Source organism: Siphateles boraxobius, unplaced genomic scaffold (genome assembly GCF_051911475.1).
Source record: "Siphateles boraxobius isolate OS27281-9 unplaced genomic scaffold, OSU_SipBor_1 532, whole genome shotgun sequence".
Lineage (NCBI taxonomy): Eukaryota > Metazoa > Chordata > Actinopteri > Cypriniformes > Leuciscidae > Siphateles > Siphateles boraxobius.
Genome location: NW_027509178.1, coordinates 1 through 20,192, shown reverse-complemented (window position 1 = coordinate 20,192; position 20,192 = coordinate 1). Strand labels below are relative to the sequence as shown.

The 20,192-nt window shown below is 43.1% G+C and overlaps 20 non-coding genes across 20 annotated transcripts; 6 read left to right on the top strand and 14 right to left on the bottom strand.

The window, feature by feature from the left end:
- Positions 1-497: 497 nt before the first annotated feature.
- trnad-guc (transfer RNA aspartic acid (anticodon GUC)) lies at positions 498-569 on the top strand. Its single transcript has one exon. It is a non-coding gene; the product is annotated as a tRNA-Asp (tRNA).
- A 454-nt stretch (positions 570-1,023) lies between these two features.
- On the bottom strand, positions 1,024-1,138 carry LOC143714340 (U5 spliceosomal RNA). Its single transcript, XR_013195469.1, has one exon. It is a non-coding gene; the product is annotated as a U5 spliceosomal RNA (small nuclear RNA).
- A 1,235-nt stretch (positions 1,139-2,373) lies between these two features.
- trnad-guc (transfer RNA aspartic acid (anticodon GUC)) lies at positions 2,374-2,445 on the top strand. The gene has a single exon. It is a non-coding gene; the product is annotated as a tRNA-Asp (tRNA).
- A 453-nt stretch (positions 2,446-2,898) lies between these two features.
- Positions 2,899-3,013, bottom strand: LOC143714337 (U5 spliceosomal RNA). Its single transcript, XR_013195466.1, has one exon. It is a non-coding gene; the product is annotated as a U5 spliceosomal RNA (small nuclear RNA).
- A 1,049-nt stretch (positions 3,014-4,062) lies between these two features.
- On the bottom strand, positions 4,063-4,177 carry LOC143714335 (U5 spliceosomal RNA). The gene has a single exon (XR_013195465.1). It is a non-coding gene; the product is annotated as a U5 spliceosomal RNA (small nuclear RNA).
- A 1,050-nt stretch (positions 4,178-5,227) lies between these two features.
- LOC143714334 (U5 spliceosomal RNA) lies at positions 5,228-5,342 on the bottom strand. The gene has a single exon (XR_013195464.1). It is a non-coding gene; the product is annotated as a U5 spliceosomal RNA (small nuclear RNA).
- A 1,175-nt stretch (positions 5,343-6,517) lies between these two features.
- On the top strand, positions 6,518-6,589 carry trnad-guc (transfer RNA aspartic acid (anticodon GUC)). The gene has a single exon. It is a non-coding gene; the product is annotated as a tRNA-Asp (tRNA).
- Positions 6,590-7,041: 452 nt separating this feature from the next.
- LOC143714333 (U5 spliceosomal RNA) lies at positions 7,042-7,156 on the bottom strand. The gene has a single exon (XR_013195463.1). It is a non-coding gene; the product is annotated as a U5 spliceosomal RNA (small nuclear RNA).
- A 1,236-nt stretch (positions 7,157-8,392) lies between these two features.
- trnad-guc (transfer RNA aspartic acid (anticodon GUC)) lies at positions 8,393-8,464 on the top strand. The gene has a single exon. It is a non-coding gene; the product is annotated as a tRNA-Asp (tRNA).
- A 453-nt stretch (positions 8,465-8,917) lies between these two features.
- Positions 8,918-9,032, bottom strand: LOC143714332 (U5 spliceosomal RNA). The gene has a single exon (XR_013195462.1). It is a non-coding gene; the product is annotated as a U5 spliceosomal RNA (small nuclear RNA).
- A 1,048-nt stretch (positions 9,033-10,080) lies between these two features.
- Positions 10,081-10,195, bottom strand: LOC143714331 (U5 spliceosomal RNA). The gene has a single exon (XR_013195461.1). It is a non-coding gene; the product is annotated as a U5 spliceosomal RNA (small nuclear RNA).
- A 1,050-nt stretch (positions 10,196-11,245) lies between these two features.
- LOC143714344 (U5 spliceosomal RNA) lies at positions 11,246-11,360 on the bottom strand. The gene has a single exon (XR_013195473.1). It is a non-coding gene; the product is annotated as a U5 spliceosomal RNA (small nuclear RNA).
- Positions 11,361-12,409: 1,049 nt separating this feature from the next.
- On the bottom strand, positions 12,410-12,524 carry LOC143714343 (U5 spliceosomal RNA). The gene has a single exon (XR_013195472.1). It is a non-coding gene; the product is annotated as a U5 spliceosomal RNA (small nuclear RNA).
- Positions 12,525-13,761: 1,237 nt separating this feature from the next.
- Positions 13,762-13,833, top strand: trnad-guc (transfer RNA aspartic acid (anticodon GUC)). The gene has a single exon. It is a non-coding gene; the product is annotated as a tRNA-Asp (tRNA).
- Positions 13,834-14,285: 452 nt separating this feature from the next.
- On the bottom strand, positions 14,286-14,400 carry LOC143714342 (U5 spliceosomal RNA). Its single transcript, XR_013195471.1, has one exon. It is a non-coding gene; the product is annotated as a U5 spliceosomal RNA (small nuclear RNA).
- A 1,235-nt stretch (positions 14,401-15,635) lies between these two features.
- trnad-guc (transfer RNA aspartic acid (anticodon GUC)) lies at positions 15,636-15,707 on the top strand. The gene has a single exon. It is a non-coding gene; the product is annotated as a tRNA-Asp (tRNA).
- Positions 15,708-16,159: 452 nt separating this feature from the next.
- On the bottom strand, positions 16,160-16,274 carry LOC143714341 (U5 spliceosomal RNA). The gene has a single exon (XR_013195470.1). It is a non-coding gene; the product is annotated as a U5 spliceosomal RNA (small nuclear RNA).
- Positions 16,275-17,323: 1,049 nt separating this feature from the next.
- Positions 17,324-17,438, bottom strand: LOC143714338 (U5 spliceosomal RNA). Its single transcript, XR_013195467.1, has one exon. It is a non-coding gene; the product is annotated as a U5 spliceosomal RNA (small nuclear RNA).
- A 1,761-nt stretch (positions 17,439-19,199) lies between these two features.
- LOC143714339 (U5 spliceosomal RNA) lies at positions 19,200-19,314 on the bottom strand. Its single transcript, XR_013195468.1, has one exon. It is a non-coding gene; the product is annotated as a U5 spliceosomal RNA (small nuclear RNA).
- Positions 19,315-19,722: 408 nt separating this feature from the next.
- LOC143714330 (U5 spliceosomal RNA) lies at positions 19,723-19,837 on the bottom strand. The gene has a single exon (XR_013195460.1). It is a non-coding gene; the product is annotated as a U5 spliceosomal RNA (small nuclear RNA).
- Positions 19,838-20,192: the final 355 nt, after the last annotated feature.

The window sequence follows — 20,192 nt, the reverse complement described above, 5'->3', positions numbered from 1 at the left end:
ATTTTCACTGTTCTGACCAGTGTGTTGCGTTCCGAACGCTTGGAAACAGTGAATAATGTTGCGAAACAATCGGTTCAAAGCTTTGTTTCTCCCATCACTACCCTTTTGTGCTTGGTAAAACTTACATTCACACTGCTGACACAAGACTCGAAGTTGTGAACTGGGAAAGTGTGGATGGTTTGACGACTACCCAGTTCCAGTCTTGGACAAAACAGCCAATTCTTTTAGCCACTCTCAATCTCTGGCCCAACCTATTGTGGTACTTTGTTACAAGCTGCCAAACGTCCTCTGTTCTTGAACAAACACATGTAGCTCTGCTGTGAGCAAGACGATTCTTGGATACCTCCATAGGACAGGGTGAGCTCTTTGGCCAAAATAAAATGTTTAAATAATAATAACTCCATTAATGGAAAGCATATCCAGTATTAAGTCACGTCTCAACGGTTGAGCATAGACAACAGTAACAACCAGCCCAGAGAAGCAACTGTGATGACCAGTCCTCGTTAGTATAGTGGACAGTATCTCCGCCTGTCACGCGGAAGACCGGGGTTCGATTCCCCGACGGGGAGTCTTCTTCTTTATCACGACCAAACACCTTGCATAAGCTCGGGCTTTACCGTGGAAGGTGCTGTTAAAGTCAACCTGCCGTTCAAGACTCACTTGATTATTTTTAGCTAATTGCATTTGAAAGATTTTACTTTCAAGAAAGCGTTTGCAATAGGTTTGTAAAAGGTGTTTTTTGAATGTTTGGCCTGAGTCTTTTTTTTTTTGTGGGATTTTCACTGTTCTGACCAGCGTGTTCCGTTCCGAACGCTTGGAAACAGTGAATAATTTTGCGAAGCAATCAGTTCAAAGCTTTGTTTCTCCCATCACTACCCTTTTGTGCTTGGTAAAACTTACATTCACACCGCTGTCTTGGACAAAACAGCCAATTCTTTTAGCCACGCTCGATATTTGGCCCAGCCTATTGTGGTACTTTGTTACAAGCTGCCAAACGTCCTCTGTTCTTGAACAAACACATGTAGCTCTGCTGCGAGCAGAGCATCCAAAAATATCAGAAACTCGCAAATGTTCCCCTCCACGGAAATCTTTAGTAAAAGGCGAAAGATTTATGCGTGAATGAAGAGAAACTCTAGCTGTACCCATGAGACGTTGGGACAATGTGGTCCGAAGCACATGCAACCATGCTCAGCAAGGGTAATGTCTGGTGCAGGCTCCTCCCATCCAGCTTATTTTCTTTAAAAAAAAAACAATAATACAGCCATATCCATTAGAGGAAGGAGCAAATGTAAAAAGAATCTGCCCCATCACCAAATGTCCGCAAACCCTGTCCAAGAGGATGTCACTGAATCCGATAGTATGTCGAAGACCAGTGGTAGTATTCGCATGAGATTTTTATGAACTTCCTGGATGCTAAATGAACAAACCCTTCATCTCCTTAGATTGCGGATGGATACCTCCATAGGACAGGGTGAGCTCCTTGGCCAAAATAAAGGGCTTAAATAATAATAACTCCATTAATGGAAAGCATATCCAGTATTAAGTGACGTCTCAACGGTTGAGCATAGACAACAGTACCGTACCGCCCAGAGAAGCAATTGGGATGACCAGTCCTCGTTAGTATAGTGGACAGTATCTCCGCCTGTCACGCGGAAGACCGGGGTTCGATTAGTCTTCTTCTTTATCACGACCAAACACCTTGTATAAGCTCAGGCTTTACAGTGGAAGGCGCTGTTAAAGTCAACCTGCCGTTCAAGACTCACTTGATTATGTTTAGCTAATTGCATTTGAAAGATTTTACTTTCAAGAAAGCGTTTGCAATAGGTTTGTAAAAGGTGTTTTTTGAATGTTTGGCCTGAGTCTTTTTTTTTTGTTGCATTTTCACTGTTCTGACCAGTGTGTTGCGTTCCGAACGCTTGGAAACAGTGAATAATGTTGCGAAACAATCGGTTCAAAGCTTTGTTTCTCCCATCACTACCCTTTTGTGCTTGGTAAAACTTACATTCACACTGCTGACACAAGACTCGAAGTTGTGAACTGGGAAAGTGTGGATGGTTTGACGACTACCCAGATCCAGTCTTGGACAAAACAGCCAATTCTTTTAGCCACGCTCAATCTCTGGCCCAACCTATTGTGGTACTTTGTTACAAGCTGCCAAAGTCCTCTGTTCTTGAACAAACACATGTAGCTCTGCTGTGAGCAAGACAATTCTTGGATACCTCCATAGGACAGGGTGAGCTCTTTGGCCAAAATAAAATGTTTAAATAATAATAACTCCATTAATGGAAAGCATATCCAGTATTAAGTGACGTCTCAACGGTTGAGCATAGACAACAGTAAGACACCGCCCAGAGAAGCAACTGTGATGACCAGTCCTCGTTAGTATAGTGGACAGTATCTCCGCCTGTCACGCGGAAGACCGGGGTTCGATTCCCCGACGGGGAGTCTTCTTCTTTATCACGACCAAACACCTTGCATAAGCTCGGGCTTTACCGTGGAAGGTGCTGTTAAAGTCAACCTGCCGTTCAAGACTCGCTTGATTATTTTTAGCTAATTGCATTTGAAAGATTTTACTTTCAAGAAAGCGTTTGCAATAGGTTTGTGGAAGGTGTTTTTTGAATGTTTGGCCTGAGTCTTTTTTTTGTGTGGGATTTTCACTGTTCTGACCAGCGTGTTCCGTTCCGAACGCTTGGAAACAGTGAATAATTTTGCGAAGCAATCAGTTCAAAGCTTTGTTTCTCCCATCACTACCCTTTTGTGCTTGGTAAAACTTACATTCACACCGCTTGCTTGGACAAAACAGCCAATTCTTTTAGCCACGCTCGATCTGTGACCCAGCCTATTGTGGTACTTTGTTACAAGCTGCCAAACGTCCTCTGTTCTTGAACAAACACATGTAGCTCTGCTGTGAGCAGAGCATCCAAAAATATCAGAAACTCGCAAATGTTCCCCTCCACGGAAATCTTTAGTAAAAGGCGAAAGATTTATGCGTGAATGAAGAGAAACTCGAGCTGTACCCATGAGACGTATGGACAATGTGGTCCCAAGCACATGCAACCATGCTCAGCAAGGGTAATGTCTGGTGCAGGCTCCTCCCATCCAGCTTATTTTCTTTAAAAAAAAAACAATAATACAGCCATATCCATTAGAGGAAGGAGCAAATGTAAAAAGAATCTGCCCCATCACCAAATGTCCGCAAACCCTGTCCAAGAGGATGTCACTGAATCCGATAGTATGTCGAAGACCAGTGGTAGTATTCGCATGAGATTTTTATGAACTTCCTGGATGCTAAATGAACAAACCCTTCATCTCCTTGGATTGCGGGTGGATACCTCCATAGGACAGGGTGAGCTCCTTGGCCAAAATAAAAGGCTTAAATAATAATAACTCCATTAATGGAAAGCATATCCAGGATTAAGTGACGTCTCAACGGTTGAGCATAGACAACAGTACCGTACCGCCCAGAGAAGCCACTGTGATGACCAGTCCTCGTTAGTATAGTGGACAGTATCTCCGCCTGTCACGCGCAAGACCGGGGTTCGATTAGTCTTCTTCTTTATCACGACCAAACACCTTGCATAAGCTCAGGCTTTACCGTGGAAGGCGCTGTTAAAGTCAACCTGCCGTTCAAGACTCACTTGATTATGTTTAGCTAATTGCATTTGAAAGATTTTACTTTCAAGAAAGCTATTGCAATAGGTTTGTAAAAGGTGTTTTTTGAATGTTTGGCCTGAGTCTTTTTTTTTTGTTGCATTTTCACTGTTCTGACCAGTGTGTTGCGTTCCGAACGCTTGGAAACAGTGAATAATGTTGCGAAACAATCGGTTCAAAGCTTTGTTTCTCCCATCACTACCCTTTTGTGCTTGGTAAAACTTACATTCACACTGCTGACACAAGACTCGAAGATGTGAACTGGGAAAGTGTGGATGGTTTGACGACTACCCAGTTCCAGTCTTGGACAAAACAGCCAATTCTTTTAGCCACGCTCGATCTGTGGCCCAGCCTATTGTGGTACTTTGTTACAAGCTGCCAAACGTCCTCTGTTCTTGAACAAACACATGTAGCTCTGCTGTGAGCAGAGCATCCAAAAATATCAGAAACTCGCAAATGTTCCCCTCCACGGAAATCTTTAGTAAAAGGCGAAAGATTTATGCGTGAATGAAGAGAAACTCGAGCTGTACCCATGAGACGTTGGGACAATGTGGTCCCAAGCACATGCAACCATGCTCAGCAAGGGTAATGTCTGGTGCAGGCTCCTCCCATCCAGCTTATTTTCTTTAAAAAAAAACACAATAATACAGCCATATCCATTAGAGGAAGGAGCAAATGTAAAAAGAATCTGCCCCATCACCAAATGTCCGCAAACCCTGTCCAAGAGGATGTCACTGAATCCGATAATATGTCGAAGACCAGTGGTAGTATTCGCATGAGATTTTTATGAACTTCCTGGATGCTAAATGAACAAACCCTTCATCTCCTTGGATTGCGGGTGGATACCTCCATAGGACAGGGTGAGCTCCTTGGCCAAAATAAAAGGCTTAAATAATAATAACTCCATTAATGGAAAGCATATCCAGTATTAAGTGACGTCTCAACGGTTGAGCATAGACAACAGTACCGTACCGCCCAGAGAAGCAATTGGGATGACCAGTCCTCGTTAGTATAGTGGACAGTATCTCCGCCTGTCACGCGGAAGACCGGGGTTCGATTAGTCTTCTTCTTTATCACGACCAAACACCTTGCATAAGCTCAGGCTTTACCGTGGAAGGCGCTGTTAAAGTCAACCTGCCGTTCAAGACTCACTTGATTATGTTTAGCTAATTGCATTTGAAAGATTTTACTTTCAAGAAAGCTATTGCAATAGGTTTGTAAAAGGTGTTTTTTGAATGTTTGGCCTGAGTCTTTTTTTTTTGTTGCATTTTCACTGTTCTGACCAGTGTGTTGCGTTCCGAACGATTGGAAACAGTGAATAATGTTGCGAAACAATCGGTTCAAAGCTTTGTTTCTCCCATCACTACCCTTTTGTGCTTGGTAAAACTTACATTCACACTGCTGACACAAGACTCGAAGATGTGAACTGGGAAAGTGTGGATGGTTTGACGACTACCCAGTTCCAGTCTTGGACAAAACAGCCAATTCTTTTAGCCACGCTCGATCTGTGGCCCAGCCTATTGTGGTACTTTGTTACAAGCTGCCAAACGTCCTCTGTTCTTGAACAAACACATGTAGCTCTGCTGTGAGCAGAGCATCCAAAAATATCAGAAACTCGCAAATGTTCCCCTCCACGGAAATCTTTAGTAAAAGGCGAAAGATTTATGCGTGAATGAAGAGAAACTCGAGCTGTACCCATGAGACGTTGGGACAATGTCGTCCCAAGCACATGCAACCATGCTCAGCAAGGGTAATGTCTGGTGCAGGCTCCTCCCATCCAGCTTATTTTCTTTAAAAAAAAACACAATAATACAGCCATATCCATTAGAGGAAGGAGCAAATGTAAAAAGAATCTGCCCCATCACCAAATGTCCGCAAACCCTGTCCAAGAGGATGTCACTGAATCCGATAGTATGTCGAAGACCAGTGGTAGTATTCGCATGAGATTTTTATGAACTTCCTGGATGCTAAATGAACAAACCCTTCATCTCCTTGGATTGCGGGTGGATACCTCCATAGGACAGGGTGAGCTCCTTGGCCAAAATAAAAGGCTTAAATAATAATAACTCCATTAATGGAAAGCATATCCAGTATTAAGTGACGTCTCAACGGTTGAGCATAGACAACAGTACCGTACCGCCCAGAGAAGCAATTGGGATGACCAGTCCTCGTTAGTATAGTGGACAGTATCTCCGCCTGTCACGCGGAAGACCGGGGTTCGATTAGTCTTCTTCTTTATCACGACCAAACACCTTGCATAAGCTCAGGCTTTACCGTGGAAGGCGCTGTTAAAGTCAACCTGCCGTTCAAGACTCACTTGATTATGTTTAGCTAATTGCATTTGAAAGATTTTACTTTCAAGAAAGCGTTTGCAATAGGTTTGTAAAAGGTGTTTTTTCAATGTTTGGCCTGAGTCTTTTTTTTGTGTGGGATTTTCACTGTTCTGACTAGCGTGTTCCGTTCCGAACGCTTGGAAACAGTGAATAATTTTGCGAAGCAATCAGTTCAAAGCTTTGTTTCTCCCATCACTACCCTTTTGTGCTTTGTAAAACTTACATTCACACCGCTGTCTTGGACAAAACAGCCAATTCTTTTAGCCACGCTCGATAAGTGGCCCAGCCTATTGTGGTACTTTGTTACAAGCTGCCAAACGTCCTCTGTTCTTGAACAAACACATGTAGCTCTGCTGTGAGCAAGACAATTCTTGGATACCTCCATAGGACAGGGTGAGCTCTTTGGCCAAAATAAAAGGTTTAAATAATAATAACTCCATTAATGGAAAGCATATCTAGTATTAAGTGACGTCTCAACGGTTGAGCATAGACAACAGTAACACACCACCCAGAGAACCAATAGTGATGACCAGTCCTCGTTAGTATAGTGGACAGTATCTCCGCCTGTCACGCGGAAGACCGGGGTTCGATTCCCCGACGGGGAGTATTCTTCTTTATCACGACCAAACACCTTGCAAAAGCTCGGGCTTTACCGTGGAAGGTGCTGTTAAAGTCAACCTGCCGTTCAAGACTCGCTTGATTATTTGTAGCTGATTGCATTTGAAAGATTTTACTTTCAAGAAAGCGTTTGCAATAGGTTTGTAAAAGGTGTTTTTTGAATGTTTGGCCTGAGTCTTTTTTTTTGTGGGATTTTCACTGTTCTGACCAGCGTGTTCCGTTCCGAACGCTTGGAAACAGTGAATAATTTTGCGAAGCAATCAGTTCAAAGCTTTGTTTCTCCCATCACTACCCTTTTGTGCTTGGTAAAACTTACATTCACACCGCTGTCTTGGACAAAACAGCCAATTCTTTTAGCCACGCTCGATCTGTGGCCCAGCCTATTGTGGTACTTTGTTACAAGCTGCCAAACGTCCTCTGTTCTTGAACAAACACATGTAGCTCTGCTGTGAGCAGAGCATCCAAAAATATCAGAAACTCGCAAATGTTCCCCTCCACGGAAATCTTTAGTAAAAGGCGAAAGATTTATGCGTGAATGAAGAGAAACTCGAGCTGTACCCATGAGACGTTGGGACAATGTCGTCGCAAGCACATGCAACCATGCTCAGCAAGGGTAATGTCTGGTGCAGGCTGCTCCCATCCAGCTTTTTTCTTTAAAAAAAAAACAATAATACAGCCATATCCATTAGAGGAAGGAGCAAATGTAAAAAGAATCTGCCCCATCACCAAATGTAAGCAAACCCTGTCCAAGAGGATGTCACTGAATCCGATAGTATGTCGAAGACCAGTGGTAGTATTCGCATGAGATTATTATGAACTTCCTGGATGCTAAATGAACAAACCCTTCATCTGCTTGGATTGCGGGTGGATACCTCCATAGGACAGGGTGAGCTCCTTGGCCAAAATAAAAGGCTTAAATAATAATAACTCCATTAATGGAAAGCATATCCAGTATTAAGTGACGTCTCAACGGTTGAGCATAGACAACAGTACCGTACCGCCCAGAGAAGCAATTGGGATGACCAGTCCTCGTTAGTATAGTGGACAGTATCTCCGCCTGTCACGCGGAAGACCGGGGTTCGATTAGTCTTCTTCTTTATCACGACCAAACACCTTGCATAAGCTCAGGCTTTACATTGGAAGGCGCTGTTAAAGTCAACCTGCCGTTCAAGACTCACTTGATTATGTTTAGCTAATTGCATTTGATAGATTTTACTTTCAAGAAAGCGTTTGCAAAAGGTTTGTAAAAGGTGTTTTTTGAATGTTTGGCCTGAGTCTTTTTTTTTTTGTTGCATTTTCACTGTTCTGACCAGTGTGTTGCGTTCCGAACGCTTGGAAACAGTGAATAATGTTGCGAAACAATCGGTTCAAAGCTTTGTTTCTCCCATCACTACCCTTTTGTGCTTGGTAAAACTTACATTCACACTGCTGACACAAGACTCGAAGTTGTGAACTGGGAAAGTGTGGATGGTTTGACGACTACCAAGTTCCAGTCTTGGACAAAACAGCCAATTCTTTTAGCCACGCTCAATCTCTGGCCCAACCTATTGTGGTACTTTGTTACAAGCTGCCAAACGTCCTCTGTTCTTGAACAAACACATGTAGCTCTGCTGTGAGCAAGACAATCCTTGGATACCTCCATAGGACAGGGTGAGCTCTTTGGCCAAAATAAAAGGTTTAAATAATAATAACTCCATTAATGGAAAGCATATCCAGTATTACGTGACGTCTCAACGGTTGAGCATAGACAACAGTAACACACCACCCAGAGAAGCAACTGTGATGACCAGTCCTCGTTAGTATAGTGGACAGTATCTCCGCCTGTCACGCGGAAGACCGGGGTTCGATTCCCCGACGGGGAGTATTCTTCTTTATCACGACCAAACACCTTGCATAAGCTCGGGCTTTACCGTGGAAGGTGCTGTTAAAGTCAACCTGCCGTTCAAGACTCGCTTGATTATTTTTAGCTAATTGCATTTGAAAGATTTTACTTTCAAGAAAGCGTTTGCAATAGGTTTGTAAAAGGTGTTTTTTGAATGTTTGGCCTGAGTCTTTTTTTTTTGTGGGATTTTCACTGTTCTGACCAGCGTGTTCCGTTCCGAACGCTTGCAAACAGTGAATAATTTTGCGAAGCAATCAGTTCAAAGCTTTGTTTCTCCCATCACTACCCTTTTGTGCTTGGTAAAACTTACATTCACACCGCTGTCTTGGACAAAACAGCCAATTCTTTTAGCCACGCTCGATCTGTGGCCCAGCCTATTGTGGTACTTTGTTACAAGCTGCCAAACGTCCTCTGTTCTTGAACAAACACATGTAGCTCTGCTGTGAGCAGAGCATCCAAAAATATCAGAAACTCGCAAATGTTCCCCTCCACGGAAATCTTTAGTAAAAGGCGAAAGATTTATGCGTGAATGAAGAGAAACTCGAGCTGTAACCATGAGACGTTGGGACAATGTGGTCCCAAGCACATGCAACCATGCTCAGCAAGGGTAATGTCTGGTGCAGGCTCCTCCCATCCAGCTTATTTTCTTTAAAAAAAAACAATAATACAGCCATATCCATTAGAGGAAGGAGCAAATGTAAACAGAATCTGCCCCATCACCAAATGTCCGCAAACCCTGTCCAAGAGGATGTCACTGAATCCGATAGTATGTCGAAGACCAGTGGTAGTATTCGCATGAGATTTTTATGAACTTCCTGGATGCTAAATGAACAAACCCTTCATCTCCTTGGATTGCGGGTTGATACCTCCATAGGACAGGGTGAGCTCCTTGGCCAAAATAAAAGGCTTAAATAATAATAACTCCATTAATGGAAAGCATATCCAGGATTAAGTGACGTCTCAACGGTTGAGCATAGACAACAGTACCGTACCGCCCAGAGAAGCCACTGTGATGACCAGTCCTCGTTAGTATAGTGGACAGTATCTCCGCCTGTCACGCGCAAGACCGGGGTTCGATTAGTCTTCTTCTTTATCACGACCAAACACCTTGCATAAGCTCAGGCTTTACCGTGGAAAGCGCTGTTAAAGTCAACCTGCCGTTCAAGACTCACTTGATTATGTTTAGCTAATTGCATTTGAAAGATTTTACTTTCAAGAAAGCTATTGCAATAGGTTTGTAAAAGGTGTTTTTTGAATGTTTGGCCTGAGTCTTTTTTTTTTGTTGCATTTTCACTGTTCTGACCAGTGTGTTGCGTTCCGAACGCTTGGAAACAGTGAATAATGTTGCGAAACAATCGGTTCAAAGCTTTGTTTCTCCCATCACTACCCTTTTGTGCTTGGTAAAACTTACATTCACACTGCTGACACAAGACTCGAAGATGTGAACTGGGAAAGTGTGGATGGTTTGACGACTACCCAGTTCCAGTCTTGGACATAACAGCCAATTCTTTTAGCCACGCTCGATCTGTGGCCCAGCCTATTGTGGTACTTTGTTACAAGCTGCCAAACGTCCTCTGTTCTTGAACAAACACATGTAGCTCTGCTGTGAGCAGAGCATCCAAAAATATCAGAAACTCGCAAATGTTCCCCTCCACGGAAATCTTTAGTAAAAGGCGAAAGATTTATGCGTGAATGAAGAGAAACTCGAGCTGTACCCATGAGACGTTGGGACAATGTGGTCCCAAGCACATGCAACCATGCTCAGCAAGGGTAATGTCTGGTGCAGGCTCCTCCCATCCAGCTTATTTTCTTTAAAAAAAAAAACAATAATACAGCCATATCCATTAGAGGAAGGAGCAAATGTAAAAAGAATCTGCCCCATCACCAAATGTCCGCAAACCCTGTCCAAGAGGATGTCACTGAATCCGATAGTATGTCGAAGACCAGTGGTAGTATTCGCATGAGATTTTTATGAACTTCCTGGATGCTTAATGAACAAACCCTTCATCTCCTTGGATTGCGGGTGGATACCTCCATAGGACAGGGTGAGCTCCTTGGCCAAAATAAAAGGCTTAAATAATAATAACTCCATTAATGGAAAGCATATCCAGTATTAAGTGACGTCTCAACGGTTGAGCATAGACAACAGTACCGTACCGCCCAGAGAAGCAATTGGGATGACCAGTCCTCGTTAGTATAGTGGACAGTATCTCCGCCTGTCACGCGGAAGACCGGGGTTCGATTAGTCTTCTTCTTTATCACGACCAAACACCTTGCATAAGCTCAGGCTTTACCGTGGAAGGCGCTGTTAAAGTCAACCTGCCGTTCAAGACTCACTTGATTATGTTTAGCTAATTGCATTTGAAAGATTTTACTTTCAAGAAAGCTATTGCAATAGGTTTGTAAAAGGTGTTTTTTGAATGTTTGGCCTGAGTCTTTTTTTGTTGTTGCATTTTCACTGTTCTGACCAGTGTGTTGCGTTCCGAACGCTTGGAAACAATGAATAATGTTGCGAAACAATCGGTTCAAAGCTTTGTTTCTCCCATCACTACCCTTTTGTGCTTGGTAAAACTTACATTCACACTGCTGACACAAGACTCGAAGATGTGAACTGGGAAAGTGTGGATGGTTTGACGACTACCCAGTTCCAGTCTTGGACAAAACAGCCAAATCTTTTAGCCACGCTCGATCTGTGGCCCAGCCTATTGTGGTACTTTGTTACAAGCTGCCAAACATCCTCTGTTCTTGAACAAACACATGTAGCTCTGCTGTGAGCAGAGCATCCAAAAATATCAGAAACTCGCAAATGTTCCCCTCCACGGAAATCTTTAGTAAAAGGCGAAAGATTTATGCGTGAATGAAGAGAAACTCGAGCTGTACCCATGAGACGTTGGGACAATGTGGTCCCAAGCACATGCAACCATGCTCAGCAAGGGTAATGTCTGGTGCAGGCTCCTCCCATCCAGCTTATTTTCTTTAAAAAAAACACAATAATACAGCCATATCCATTAGAGGAAGGAGCAAATGTAAAAAGAATCTGCCCCATCACCAAATGTCCGCAAACCCTGTCCAAGAGGATGTCACTGAATCCGATAGTATGTCGAAGACCAGTGGTAGTATTCGCATGAGATTTTTATGAACTTCCTGGATGCTAAATGAACAAACCCTTCATCTCCTTGGATTGCGGGTGGATACCTCCATAGGACAGGGTGAGCTCCTTGGCCAAAATAAAAGGCTTAAATAATAATAACTCCATTAATGGAAAGCATATCCAGTATTAAGTGACGTCTCAACGGTTGAGCATAGACAACAGTACCGTACCGCCCAGAGAAGCAATTGGGATGACCAGTCCTCGTTAGTATAGTGGACAGTATCTCCGCCTGTCACGCGGAAGACCGGGGTTCGATTAGTCTTCTTCTTTATCACGACCAAACACCTTGCATAAGCTCAGGCTTTACCGTGGAAGGCGCTGTTAAAGTCAACCTGCCGTTCAAGACTCACTTGATTATGTTTAGCTAATTGCATTTGAAAGATTTTACTTTCAAGAAAGCTATTGCAATAGGTTTGTAAAAGGTGTTTTTTGAATGTTTGGCCTGAGTCTTTTTTTTTTGTTGCATTTTCACTGTTCTGACCAGTGTGTTGCGTTCCGAACGATTGGAAACAGTGAATAATGTTGCGAAACAATCGGTTCAAAGCTTTGTTTCTCCCATCACTACCCTTTTGTGCTTGGTAAAACTTACATTCACACTGCTGACACAAGACTCGAAGATGTGAACTGGGAAAGTGTGGATGGTTTGACGACTACCCAGTTCCAGTCTTGGACAAAACAGCCAATTCTTTTAGCCACGCTCGATCTGTGGCCCAGCCTATTGTGGTACTTTGTTACAAGCTGCCAAACGTCCTCTGTTCTTGAACAAACACATGTAGCTCTGCTGTGAGCAGAGCATCCAAAAATATCAGAAACTCGCAAATGTTCCCCTCCACGGAAATCTTTAGTAAAAGGCGAAAGATTTATGCGTGAATGAAGAGAAACTCGAGCTGTACCCATGAGACGTTGGGACAATGTGGTCCCAAGCACATGCAACCATGCTCAGCAAGGGTAATGTCTGGTGCAGGCTGCTCCCATCCAGCTTTTTTCTTTAAAAAAAAAACAATAATACAGCCATATCCATTAGAGGAAGGAGCAAATGTAAAAAGAATCTGCCCCATCACCAAATGTCCGCAAACCCTGTCCAAGAGGATGTCACTGAATCCGATAGTATGTCGAAGACCAGTGGTAGTATTCGCATGAGATTTTTATGAACTTCCTGGATGCTAAATGAACAAACCCTTCATCTCCTTGGATTGCGGGTGGATACCTCCATAGGACAGGGTGAGCTCCTTGGCCAAAATAAAAGGCTTAAATAATAATAACTCCATTAATGGAAAGCATATCCAGTATTAAGTGACGTCTCAACGGTTGAGCATAGACAACAGTACCGTACCGCCCAGAGAAGCAATTGGGATGACCAGTCCTCGTTAGTATAGTGGACAGTATCTCCGCCTGTCACGCGGAAGACCGGGGTTCGATTAGTCTTCTTCTTTATCACGACCAAACACCTTGCATAAGCTCAGGCTTTACCGTGGAAGGCGCTGTTAAAGTCAACCTGCCGTTCAAGACTCACTTGATTATGTTTAGCTAATTGCATTTGAAAGATTTTACTTTCAAGAAAGCGTTTGCAATAGGTTTGTAAAAGGTGTTTTTTGAATGTTTGGCCTGAGTCTTTTTTTTTGTTGTTGCATTTTCACTGTTCTGACCAGTGTGTTGCGTTCCGAACGCTTGGAAACAGTGAATAATGTTGCGAAACAATCGGTTCAAAGCTTTGTTTCTCCCATCACTACCCTTTTGTGCTTGGTAAAACTTACATTCACACTGCTGACACAAGACTCGAAGTTGTGAACTGGGAAAGTGTGGATGGTTTGACGACTACGAAGTTCCAGTCTTGGACAAAACAGCCAATTCTTTTAGCCACGCTCAATCTCTGGCCCAAACTATTGTGGTACTTTGTTACAAGCTGCCAAACGTCCTCTGTTCTTGAACAAACACATGTAGCTCTGCTGTGAGCAAGACAATTCTTGGATACCTCCATAGGACAGGGTGAGCTCTTTGGCCAAAATAAAAGGTTTAAATAATAATAACTCCATTAATGGAAAGCATATCTAGTATTAAGTGACGTCTCAACGGTTGAGCATAGACAACAGTAACACACCACCCAGAGAACCAATAGTGATGACCAGTCCTCGTTAGTATAGTGGACAGTATCTCCGCCTGTCACGCGGAAGACCGGGGTTCGATTCCCCGACGGGGAGTATTCTTCTTTATCACGACCAAACACCTTGCAAAAGCTCGGGCTTTACCGTGGAAGGTGCTGTTAAAGTCAACCTGCCGTTCAAGACTCGCTTGATTATTTGTAGCTGATTGCATTTGAAAGATTTTACTTTCAAGAAAGCGTTTGCAATAGGTTTGTAAAAGGTGTTTTTTGAATGTTTGGCCTGAGTCTTTTTTTTTGTGGGATTTTCACTGTTCTGACCAGCGTGTTCCGTTCCGAACGCTTGGAAACAGTGAATAATTTTGCGAAGCAATCAGTTCAAAGCTTTGTTTCTCCCATCACTACCCTTTTGTGCTTGGTAAAACTTACATTCACACCGCTGTCTTGGACAAAACAGCCAATTCTTTTAGCCACGCTCGATCTGTGGCCCAGCCTATTGTGGTACTTTGTTACAAGCTGCCAAACGTCCTCTGTTCTTGAACAAACACATGTAGCTCTGCTGTGAGCAGAGCATCCAAAAATATCAGAAACTCGCAAATGTTCCCCTCCACGGAAATCTTTAGTAAAAGGCGAAAGATTTATGCGTGAATGAAGAGAAACTCGAGCTGTACCCATGAGACGTTGGGACAATGTGGTCGCAAGCACATGCAACCATGCTCAGCAAGGGTAATGTCTGGTGCAGGCTGCTCCCATCCAGCTTTTTTCTTTAAAAAAAAAACAATAATACAGCCATATCCATTAGAGGAAGGAGCAAATGTAAAAAGAATCTGCCCCATCACCAAATGTAAGCAAACCCTGTCCAAGAGGATGTCACTGAATCCGATAGTATGTCGAAGACCAGTGGTAGTATTCGCATGAGATTATTATGAACTTCCTGGATGCTAAATGAACAAACCCTTCATCTGCTTGGATTGCGGGTGGATACCTCCATAGGACAGGGTGAGCTCCTTGGCCAAAATAAAAGGCTTAAATAATAATAACTCCATTAATGGAAAGCATATCCAGTATTAAGTGACGTCTCAACGGTTGAGCATAGACAACAGTACCGTACCGCCCAGAGAAGCAATTGGGATGACCAGTCCTCGTTAGTATAGTGGACAGTATCTCCCTCTGTCACGCGGAAGACCGGGGTTCGATTAGTCTTCTTCTTTATCACGACCAAACACCTTGCATAAGCTCAGGCTTTACATTGGAAGGCGCTGTTAAAGTCAACCTGCCGTTCAAGACTCACTTGATTATGTTTAGCTAATTGCATTTGATAGATTTTACTTTCAAGAAAGCGTTTGCAAAAGGTTTGTAAAAGGTGTTTTTTGAATGTTTGGCCTGAGTCTTTTTTTTTTGTTGCATTTTCACTGTTCTGACCAGTGTGTTGCGTTCCGAACGCTTGGAAACAGTGAATAATGTTGCGAAACAATCGGTTCAAAGCTTTGTTTCTCCCATCACTACCCTTTTGTGCTTGGTAAAACTTACATTCACACTGCTGACACAAGACTCGAAGTTGTGAACTGGGAAAGTGTGGATGGTTTGACGACTACCAAGTTCCAGTCTTGGACAAAACAGCCAATTCTTTTAGCCACGCTCAATCTCTGGCCCAACCTATTGTGGTACTTTGTTACAAGCTGCCAAACGTCCTCTGTTCTTGAACAAACACATGTAGCTCTGCTGTGAGCAAGACAATCCTTGGATACCTCCATAGGACAGGGTGAGCTCTTTGGCCAAAATAAAAGGTTTAAATAATAATAACTCCATTAATGGAAAGCATATCCAGTATTACGTGACGTCTCAACGGTTGAGCATAGAAAACAGTAACACACCACCCAGAGAAGCAACTGTGATGACCAGTCCTCGTTAGTATAGTGGACAGTATCTCCGCCTGTCACGCGGAAGACCGGGGTTCGATTCCCCGACGGGGAGTATTCTTCTTTATCACGACCAAACACCTTGCATAAGCTCGGGCTTTACCGTGGAAGGTGCTGTTAAAGTCAACCTGCCGTTCAAGACTCGCTTGATTATTTTTAGCTAATTGCATTTGAAAGATTTTACTTTCAAGAAAGCGTTTGCAATAGGTTTGTAAAAGGTGTTTTTTGAATGTTTGGCCTGAGTCTTTTTTTTTGTGGGATTTTCACTGTTCTGACCAGCGTGTTCCGTTCCGAACGCTTGCAAACAGTGAATAATTTTGCGAAGCAATCAGTTCAAAGCTTTGTTTCTCCCATCACTACCCTTTTGTGCTTGGTAAAACTTACATTCACACCGCTGTCTTGGACAAAACAGCCAATTCTTTTAGCCACGCTCGATCTGTGGCCCAGCCTATTGTGGTACTTTGTTACAAGCTGCCAAACGTCCTCTGTTCTTGAACAAACACATGTAGCTCTGCTGTGAGCAGAGCATCCAAAAATATCAGAAACTCGCAAATGTTCCCCTCCACGGAAATCTTTAGTAAAAGGCGAAAGATTTATGCGTGAATGAAGAGAAACTCGAGCTGTAACCATGAGACGTTGGGACAATGTGGTCCCAAGCACATGCAACCATGCTCAGCAAGGGTAATGTCTGGTGCAGGCTCCTCCCATCCAGCTTATTTTCTTTAAAAAAAACACAATAATACAGCCATATCCATTAGAGGAAGGAGCAAATGTAAACAGAATCTGCCCCATCACCAAATGTCCGCAAACCCTGTCCAAGAGGATGTCACTGAATCCGATAGTATGTCGAAGACCAGTGGTAGTATTCGCATGAGATTTTTATGAACTTCCTGGATGCTAAATGAACAAACCCTTCATCTCCTTGGATTGCGGGTGGATACCTCCATAGGACAGGGTGAGCTCCTTGGCCAAAATAAAAGGCTTAAATAATAATAACTCCATTAATGGAAAGCATATCCAGGATTAAGTGACGTCTCAACGGTTGAGCATAGACAACAGTACCGTACCGCCCAGAGAAGCCACTGTGATGACCAGTCCTCGTTAGTATAGTGGACAGTATCTCCGCCTGTCACGCGCAAGACCGGGGTTCGATTAGTCTTCTTCTTTATCACGACCAAACACCTTGCATAAGCTCAGGCTTTACCGTGGAAGGCGCTGTTAAAGTCAACCTGCCGTTCAAGACTCACTTGATTATGTTTAGCTAATTGCATTTGAAAGATTTTACTTTCAAGAAAGCTATTGCAATAGGTTTGTAAAAGGTGTTTTTTGAATGTTTGGCCTGAGTCTTTTTTTTTTGTTGCATTTTCACTGTTCTGACCAGTGTGTTGCGTTCCGAACGATTGGAAACAGTGAATAATGTTGCGAAACAATCGGTTCAAAGCTTTGTTTCTCCCATCACTACCCTTTTGTGCTTGGTAAAACTTACATTCACACTGCTGACACAAGACTCGAAGATGTGAACTGGGAAAGTGTGGATGGTTTGACGACTACCCAGTTCCAGTCTTGGACAAAACAGCCAATTCTTTTAGCCACGCTCGATCTGTGGCCCAGCCTATTGTGGTACTTTGTTACAAGCTGCCAAACGTCCTCTGTTCTTGAACAAACACATGTAGCTCTGCTGTGAGCAGAGCATCCAAAAATATCAGAAACTCGCAAATGTTCCCCTCCACGGAAATCTTTAGTAAAAGGCAAAAGATTTATGCGTGAATGAAGAGAAACTCGAGCTGTACCCATGAGACGTTGGGACAATGTGGTCGCAAGCACATGCAACCATGCTCAGCAAGGGTAATGTCTGGTGCAGGCTGCTCCCATCCAGCTTTTTTCTTTAAAAAAAAAACAATAATACAGCCATATCCATTAGAGGAAGGAGCAAATGTAAAAAGAATCTGCCCCATCACCAAATGTCCGCAAACCCTGTCCAAGAGGATGTCACTGAATCCGATAGTATGTCGAAGACCAGTGGTAGTATTCGCATGAGATTTTTATGAACTTCCTGGATGCTAAATGAACAAACCCTTCATCTCCTTGGATTGCGGGTGGATACCTCCATAGGACAGGGTGAGCTCCTTGGCCAAAATAAAAGGCTTAAATAATAATAACTCCATTAATGGAAAGCATATCCAGTATTAAGTGACGTCTCAACGGTTGAGCATAGACAACAGTACCGTACCGCCCAGAGAAGCAATTGGGATGACCAGTCCTCGTTAGTATAGTGGACAGTATCTCCGCCTGTCACGCGGAAGACCGGGGTTCGATTAGTCTTCTTCTTTATCACGACCAAACACCTTGCATAAGCTCAGGCTTTACCGTGGAAGGCGCTGTTAAAGTCAACCTGCCGTTCAAGACTCACTTGATTATGTTTAGCTAATTGCATTTGAAAGATTTTACTTTCAAGAAAGCGTTTGCAATAGGTTTGTAAAAGGTGTTTTTTGAATGTTTGGCCTGAGTCTTTTTTTTTGTTGTTGCATTTTCACTGTTCTGACCAGTGTGTTGCGTTCCGAACGCTTGGAAACAGTGAATAATGTTGCGAAACAATCGGTTCAAAGCTTTGTTTCTCCCATCACTACCCTTTTGTGCTTGGTAAAACTTACATTCACACTGCTGACACAAGACTCGAAGTTGTGAACTGGGAAAGTGTGGATGGTTTGACGACTACCAAGTTCCAGTCTTGGACAAAACAGCCAATTCTTTTAGCCACGCTCAATCTCTGGCCCAAACTATTGTGGTACTTTGTTACAAGCTGCCAAACGTCCTCTGTTCTTGAACAAACACATGTAGCTCTGCTGTGAGCAAGACAATCCTTGGATACCTCCATAGGACAGGGTGAGCTCTTTGGCCAAAATAAAAGGTTTAAATAATAATAACTCCATTAATGGAAAGCATATCCAGTATTACGTGACGTCTCAACGGTTGAGCATAGACAACAGTAACACACCGCCCAGAGAAGCAACTGTGATGACCAGTCCTCGTTAGTATAGTGGACAGGATCTCCGCCTGTCACGCGGAAGACCGTGGTTCGATTCCCCGACGGGGAGTATTCTTCTTTATCACGACCAAACACCTTGCATAAGCTCGGGCCTTACCGTGGAAGGTGCTGTTAAAGTCAACCTGCCGTTCAAGACTCGCTTGATTATTTTTAGCTAATTGCATTTGAAAGATTTTACTTTCAAGAAAGCGTTTGCAATAGGTTTGTAAAAGGTGTTTTTTGAATGTTTGGCCTGAGTCTTTTTTTTTGTGGGATTTTCACTGTTCTGACCAGCGTGTTCCGTTCCGAACGCTTGGAAACAGTGAATAATTTTGCGAAGCAATCAGTTCAAAGCTTTGTTTCTCCCATCACTACCCTTTTGTGCTTGGTAAAACTTACATTCACACCGCTGTCTTGGACAAAACAGCCAATTCTTTTAGCCACGCTCGATCTGTGGCCCAGCCTATTGTGGTACTTTGTTACAAGCTGCCAAACGTCCTCTGTTCTTGAACAAACACATGTAGCTCTCCTGTGAGCAGAGCATCCAAAAATATCAGAAACTCGCAAATGTTCCCCTCCACGGAAATCTTTAGTAAAAGGCGAAAGATTTATGCGTGAATGAAGAGAAACTCGAGCTGTACCCATGAGACGTTGGGACAATGTGGTCCCAAGCACATGCAACCATGCTCAGCAAGGGTAATGTCTGGTGCAGGCTCCTCCCATCCAGCTTATTTTCTTTAAAAAAAAACACAATAATACAGCCATATCCATTAGAGGAAGGAGCAAATGTAAAAAGAATCTGCCCCATCACCAAATGTCTGCAAACCCTGTCCAAGAGGATGTCACTGAATCCGATAGTATGTCGAAGACCAGTGGTAGTATTCGCATGAGATTTTTATGAACTTCCTGGATGCTAAATGAACAAACCCTTCATCTCCTTGGATTGCGGGTGGATACTTTTAGCCACGCTCGATCTGTGGCCCAGCCTATTGTGGTACTTTGTTACAAGCTGCCAAACGTCCTCTGTTCTTGAACAATCACATGTAGCTCTGCTGTGAGCAGAGCATCCAAAAATATCAGAAACTCGCAAATGTTCCCCTCCACGGAAATCTTTAGTAAAAGGCGAAAGATTTATGCGTGAATGAAGAGAAACTCGAGCTGGCTCCTCCCATCCCATCCAGCTTATTTTCTTTTTTTTAAAAAACAATAATACAGCCATATCCATTAGAGGAAGGAGCAAATGTAAAAAGAATCTGCCCCATCACCAAATGTCCGCAAACCCTGTCCAAGAGGATGTCACTGAATCCGATAGTATGTCGAAGACCAGTGGTAGTATTCGCATGAGATTTTTATGAACTTCCTGGATGCTAAATGAACAAACCCTTCATCTCCTTAGATTGCGGATGGATACCTCCATAGGACAGGGTGAGCTCCTTGGCCAAAATAAAAGGCTTAAATAATAATAACTCCATTAATGGAAAGCATATCCAGTATTAAATGACGTCTTAACGGTTG